This window comes from Triticum aestivum, chromosome 1B, assembly GCF_018294505.1.
Source record: "Triticum aestivum cultivar Chinese Spring chromosome 1B, IWGSC CS RefSeq v2.1, whole genome shotgun sequence".
NCBI classification, from domain to species: Eukaryota; Viridiplantae; Streptophyta; class Magnoliopsida; order Poales; family Poaceae; genus Triticum; species Triticum aestivum.
This window is the reverse complement of record NC_057795.1, coordinates 439,070,563-439,077,832: the sequence shown is the minus strand read 5'-3', so window position 1 is coordinate 439,077,832 and position 7,270 is coordinate 439,070,563.

The window sequence follows — 7,270 nt, the reverse complement described above, 5'->3', positions numbered from 1 at the left end:
AAACAGACGCAATGAGATGATAAATCCAAAGTTTCTTAACCACAGAATAAAGTGCTCGGGCATCAGGCCCGAAGGAGTTTTAACGGTTACAAATCCACTCGGCATTCCGAGGCAAATAAAAGCGATGGCATAATGTTTTTTAATCACTCAGCGGGAGAAGGACTGGCCGGGTCGCAGAAGCTGTCGAGATCAATGTTGTCAGCGATGCGAGTGGCTGCCTTGAGGAAAGTGTCCATGAAGTCCTGGAAGGAGTGATTCTTAGTGTTTGCCACTTTGAGAGCTGCCAGCTTGTCTTCCTTAGCCTCCTTGAAGTGCACTCGGACCAAAGACAAGGCGACATCAGCGCCACAGCAGGCAGAAGATTTCTTCCACTCTTGCACTCGGCCTGGAATCTGATTTAGCCAAGTCATCAAGGACTCGAGGTCTTGAGACATTTCCGCCTGAGGCCAGAGTTCGGCGTCCACTCGGGCCATTGCCGCCTTCAGCCGAGCCAGATAGTCGACTGCATCGTCCAAGCGTGATTCCAGTCGAAGCAAGTTCATTGCAACTTCATCTTTCATGGGACAGTTGATGGGGTCGAGACCTGTCTCGACCCGTCCAGTCTCAGCTTCGAAGTCCTGACAGAGTTCTGTTCCATCACAAAAATCAATGAGTCGACGATATTGCAATTCTCAGTCGATGACAGTTATCTAACTGAACAGTCATACTTTCGAGCTTCAAGACAAGCTTCACCGCAAGTTGTACCAAATAGGACTCTAGCTTGCCCGTCTTGGCCCTGAGACCGTCAACTTCAGCGGTCAGGTTCTCCTTGTCCTTCCTCAGTTGCTCGACTTCATGATTTGCATCCGAGAAGGTCATCTTCAGTTTCGCATTCTCATCCTCCAACTTGCCAACTGAAGCCAGCTTCTGGTCCGCAAGCGTCGTCTTCTCACGAGCTTCTTTTTGAGCAGTAGCAAGATCCTGGTCCTTCTTCTCTAATGCCTCCTTCATTCTCTCTAAAGAAACAACACTCTTCAGACGAGCCTGGAGTTGGCGGTTTTCACTATGCACATCTGCTTATGTGAAGTCACTCGGTTCAAAGAGACTGAAAGAAAAGCAGCGGAAAGTCCACCAAGCAAACGAAACAGTCGAATGGTTACCTCCCATGATGGTCGTTTCTTGTTGGGCAGTCTTCAGATTCTTCTTTGCCAGTTCGAGGTCAAGTTCAACACTGATATGCTTATTATTCAACTCGGTGAGCCAAGCTCCAAGATCACAAGACCTATGCAGCCAGAAAGACAAACATTTCAGTCGACAGAAATAAGAGACAATGAAGGAAAAGATTTACTCTAAGACTACTGCCGAATCAAATATTCAACAGTAGTCTCGAGGACTACACCCAGCGGGTGCACTTAGCGTGCCCCCACTGGATCAGATCAATACTCAGCATGAGTTCAAAAAAAAGACAGAGAGATATATCATCATACCTCAGTCGACTACTAGCAGCCGACCGTGGTCTCGGGGACTACACCCAGTGGGTGCACTCGACGTGCCCCCACTGATTCGGAAAGTGCAAAATTGAAGATTTCCTGAGTTCTAAACAAAGGAACACCTAGTGGGTGATCAGATATAAAGCAACATTCAAAAGTTCAGTCGGAATTTTACTGACCTGGACATTGGTCTGAAGGGCAGTGCTGGCATTGTAGGCTATCTGACTGGCTTCATGCATCACTTTCACCTGCTCCATGACAAGATTCGCCTGGCGAAGAGCTTCCCTAGCGGCACCCGGCGAGTCGTCCGGAGTTTGTTAGTATGTAGCAAAGAGGGATGGCTCCAGAGGGGTTGAAGTAGTTCCGGGTCGGATGAGTGGAGTTGCACCGGTGCAGCAGGCGTCTGTGCAGTCGACCCCGACGGACAATCAGTCGTCAACGGGTTAGCAAATGTGACATTAGTTCGAACTATTGCCTCAGGCGCCGGTGTCGACTGAGGGATTTGGACTTCAAGTCTCCTCCTGCTCGAACCTCCACTCTTCTTCTTCCTCTCCTGTAGAGGCACTTCTTCTTCTTCGTCATCGTCAAGAAGCACAACGATGTCTTGCGGAGCTACATAAGAAGAGAAGTATCAAATTTTTAGTCAATCGACCACCCACTCGGTTAAACAGAACTGGGTTGGATGAACTTACCAGCTCGTGAGGTGGCTTCTTCATCTCCTGATGCCTTGTCAACGTCCATGTCAGTGGCAGCAGAGGTGGGGATGGAAGGACACAAGAATTGGTCGGTAAGATCAAGAAAACCTTCAGTCGACTTACGGAAACACAAACAAGATACCCACCCTGAGGCAACGGGGACGTCCATCTTGATTCGCGGCAATGTCTTCCGGGTCTTGGAGGGGGCAACTTTAGGCTGCTTCACCACCTTCTCCGTCGGCTCCGGAGTCGGTGTCCGAGTGCGCTTCTGAGTACTGGCACTCGGACCCACGCCTTTCCCGCGCCTGCTGACCGGATCATGCTGATGTTTGGATCGATGTTCGGAGTGTGGTGGTGAGTCGACTTCCTCCTCCTCGTCCGATTCCTCGCTCTCCTCCTCCTTGTCATCTCCCTGAGAATCCCACTCGGCACTATCCTCCACGTTGTCCTCCCCCTCCTGGGCTTGTTCCAAAGCATGTTCACCGTTGGGCATCAAATGCATCTCAGTGAACACTTGCAGAACAAAATGGTCGAACAAGAGTCGGTCAATATCAAGTGCAGTCGGAGCATGAATGAGAAGCAGTCGGAACGAAAAGCGTACCTTGTCGGGTGGGTTTACGCTGCTAAAGCTAACGACTCGCCTAGATCCTCTAGGATTGTCCTGATTGCCTGTGATGCTCCTCAGCCACAAGGCTACTGTTTCAGACGACACTTCTTCTGGATGGACCCGAGTGGTGTTGTCCGGCCCGGAATACAGCCACATCGGGTGATCACGGGCCTGGAGAGGCTGGATGCGTCGACTGAGGAACACCTCCAACAGATCCAGACCTATAACGCCATCATTGATAAGCCGAACCACCCTATCCACCAACATCCTCGTCACCATGGTCTCGCCAGCAGTCACTTTCAGTGGAGCAGGAGTCTAGACTCGGTCAAACGAGAAGTGGGGGAGGCCGGTCGACTGGCCTAGAGTCGCGGCATCTTGGCAATAGAACCAAGTCGACTGCCAGCCTCTAACAGAGTCAGGAAGGGTCATGGCAGGAAAGGCACTCCCTTTTCTCTTTTGGATACCTAAACCCCCACACATCTGGATGACATGGGTTTTCGAGTCACTCAACTTCACCTTTTTTACCGATTGGGAACGAATGGTGAAGATGTGTTTGAAAAGACCCCAGTGTGATCGACACCCCAAGAAGTTCTCGCACATCGACATGAAAGCGGCTAAATGCGTGATGGTGTTGGGGGAGAAATGGTGGAGTTGAGCGCCGAAAAAGTTCAGAACCCCCCGAAAGAAAGGATGCGGGGACAGCGAAAAGCCGCGGTCGACGTTGGTGGCGAGGAGAACCCACTCACCTGGTCCAGGTTGAGGACTCATCTCCCCCTCCGGCAGCCTCGCCGCTCCCTTGGCGATTAACCCCGACTCCGCAGCTCGTCCAGGTCCGCCTGCCGAATCGAAGACCGGATCCAATCGCCCTGGATCCAGCACGGCAGCAGCCCCGCGCACGACGATGACCCACGTTGCTGCTTCTTGCCCTTCACCACCTCCTTCGTCTTCTTTGCGCGCTCTAGCGCCGCCGTCTTGTCCTTCACCATGGCGACGGGGCAGCGGCATCGGAGCGGAAGAGTAAGGTGCGGCGAAGAAGCAGAGAAAGAAGAAGGAAGACAAGATGCACATAGTGCGGACGCCTCAGTCCGGTCACCTTATAAGAGATTATTTCTGAGTGACTGACGCGTGGGGCCGGACGATCCCATCAAATCCCACAACAGTCGCGCGGCACGGGAATCGAGGAATCACTGTTTATCCGCTCCGCCCACTTTGGCACTCCCCGTCCGGCGTGCTTTCCCGAAATTTCGTATCCCGCGAAATCCGGGATACACTGCAGACAATCGCGCCCAGGATCCCGCGCTCCAACACAACACTCGGCACATGAGATCAACAGTTCACTCGACTGTCCACTGAATGGATCAAGGCGACTGAGTCGACACCAAATACCGACGTAGGCGTTCAGACTTGCAGAAAGCACTCTTGAGGTCCCAAAGCTCGGAACAGGTTCAATTTCAGCCTACTTTGCACTCGCACCTTAATCCATTCGGGGGGTGCTGATGAGGATACATACCTGGGGTAGGGTCATAGGCCTGACCTACACGTCCTACCCAAGGTCACTACCCCAGAAGATAAGAAGGCCAAGAATCCATTCGACGATGCAATCACTCGACCGTCATTCCTTACCTTCACTCGACCATATGGGAATCACTCGACTATGTCGAAGACCAGGAGTCAGTAGAACGTACAACGACCGGGCATTCACTCCTTAGTCTTCATGAGCATTAAGAACATTTAAGACTGTCGTTACCTGTAATGCCCCCACTTTATGTACATTAAGCCCTTTGTAATGGAGGTAGGCGGGGGTCCTGGCGCACTCTATATAAGCCACCCCCTCCTCTGGGAAAAGGGTTCGCACCCCGTGTAACACAACACACATAATCCAATCGACCGCCTCCGGGCAACAAGACATAGGGCTGTTACTTCCTGCGAGAAGGGCCTGAACTCGTAAACCTCGTGTGTACATCTTCGCCATAGCTAAGATCTTGCCTCTCCATACCTACCCCCCCTTTCTACTGTCAGACTTAGAACCGCGACATCTACCACGAGCACACTAAGCTAAGTTATCCTAATCATGATCAGCAAGAATCCACCAATTAGTAGCGACACGAATGTTGAAATAAGAAATAAAAACGTTAACCTAACGGCACAAGCGCCATGGACCAGTACATTCCCCAGCGGGGCCTTCTACACTTCTGGATGCAGGAAAAAAGCAAAAGGGCCTCACAACCACTGCAACTCCTGAGGCTTGGCTCTGGCTGTTGGAAATATGCCCTAGAGGCAATAATAAAATGGTTATTATTGTATTTCCTTGTTCATGATAATTGTCTATTATTCATGCTATAATTGTATTGACCGGAAACCGCAATACATGTGTGAATGCATAGACCACAATATGTCCCTAGTGAGCCTCTAGTTGACTAGCTCGTTGATTAACAGATGGTCATGGTTTCCTGACCATGGACGTTGGATGTCATTGATAACGGGATCACATCATTAGGAGAATGATGTGATGGACAAGACCCAATCCTAAGCATAGCACAAGATCGTATAGTTCGTTTGCTAAGAGCTTTTCTAATGTCAAGTATCATTTCCTTGGACCATGATATTGTGCAACTCCCGGATACCGTAGGAATGCTTTGGGTGTACCAAACATCACAACGTAACTGGGTGGCTATAAAGGTGCACTACAGGTATCTCTGAAAGTGTCTGTTGGGTTGGCATGAATCGAGACTGGGATTTGTCACTCCGTGTGACGAAGAGGTATCTCTGCGTCCACTCAGTAATGCATCATCATAATGAGCTCAATGTGACTAAGTAGTTAGTCACGGGATCATGCATTATGGAATGAGTAAAGTGACTTGCCTATAACGAGATTGAACGAGGTATTGGGATACCGACGATCGAATCTCGGGCAAGTAACGTACCGATTGACAAAGGGAATTCTATACGGGATTGCTTGAATCCTTGACATCGTGGTTCATCCGATGAGATCATCGTGGAACATGTGGGAGCCAACATGGGTATCCAGATCCCGCTGTTGGTTATTGGCTAGAGAGCAGTCTCGGTCATGTCTGCATGAGTCCCAAACCCATAGAGTCTACACACTTAAGGTTCGGTGATGCTAGAGTTGTTATGGAAATTAGTGTGCAGTTACTGAATGTTGTTCGGAGTCCCGGATGAGATCCCGGACATCACGAGGAGTTCCGGAATGGTCCAGAGGTAAAGATTTATATATGGGAAGTCCTATTTTGGCCACCGGAAAATGTTCGGGATTTTTCGGTATTGTACCGGGAAGGTTCTAAAAGGTTCCGGAGTGGGGCCCACCTGCCCACATGAACGTGGGTAGTGGGGGCAAGGCCCCACACCCCTGGTAAAGGTGCACCAAGATCCCCTCTTAGAAGGAATAAGATCATATCCCGAAGGGATAAGATCAAGATCCCTAAAAAGGGGGGATAACAGTTGGTGGGGAAGGAAATGATGGGATTTCTTTCCTCCCACCTTTGCCAACGCCCCAATGGACTTGGAGGGCAAGAAACCAGCCCCTCCACCCCTATATATAGTGGGGAGGCGCATGGGAGCTTCACCCTTGCCCCTGGCGCAGCCCTCCCCCTCTCTAACTCCACCTCCTCCTCGGTAGTGCTTGGTGAAGCCCTGCCGGAGAACTGCAAGCTCCACCACCACGCTGTCGTGCTGCCGGAGCTCTCCCTCAACTTCTCCTCTCCCCTTGATGGATCAAGAAAGAGGAGACGTCCCCAGGCTGTACGTGTGTTGAACGCAGAGGCGCCATCCGTTCGGCGTTAGATCGGATCTTCCGCGATTTGAATCGCCGCGAGTACGACTCCCTCATCCGCGTTCTTGTAATGCTTCCGCATCACGATCTTCAAGGGTATGAAGATGCACTCATCCTCTCCCTCTCTTGTTGCTAGAATCTCCATAGATTGATCTTGGTGATGCATAGAAAATTTTGAATTTCTGCTACGTTCCCCAACAGTGGTATCAAAGCCAGGTTTATTGCGTAGATTCTATGCACGAGTAGAACACAAGTTGTTTTGGGTGTTGATTTTGTTCAATATGCTTACCGTTACTAGTCCTATCTTGTTTCGACGGTATTGTGGGATGAAGCAGCCCAGACCGACCTTACACGTGCACTTACGTGAGACAGGTTCCACCGACTGACATGCACTTGTTGCATAAGGTGGCTAGCGGGTGCCAGTCTCTCCCACTTTAGTTGGATCGGATTCGATGAAAAGGGTCCTTATGAAGGGTAAATAGCAATTGGCATATCACGTTGTGGTTTTTGCGTAGGTAAGAAACGTTCTTGCTAGAAACCTATAGCAGCCACGTAAAAAACTTGCAACAACAAATTAGAGGACGTCTAACTTGTTTTTGCAGCATATGTCGCGTGATGTGATATGGCAAAAAAGGGATGCGATGAATGAAATATATGTGATGTATGAGATTGATCATATTCTTGTAATAGGAATCACGACTTGCATGTC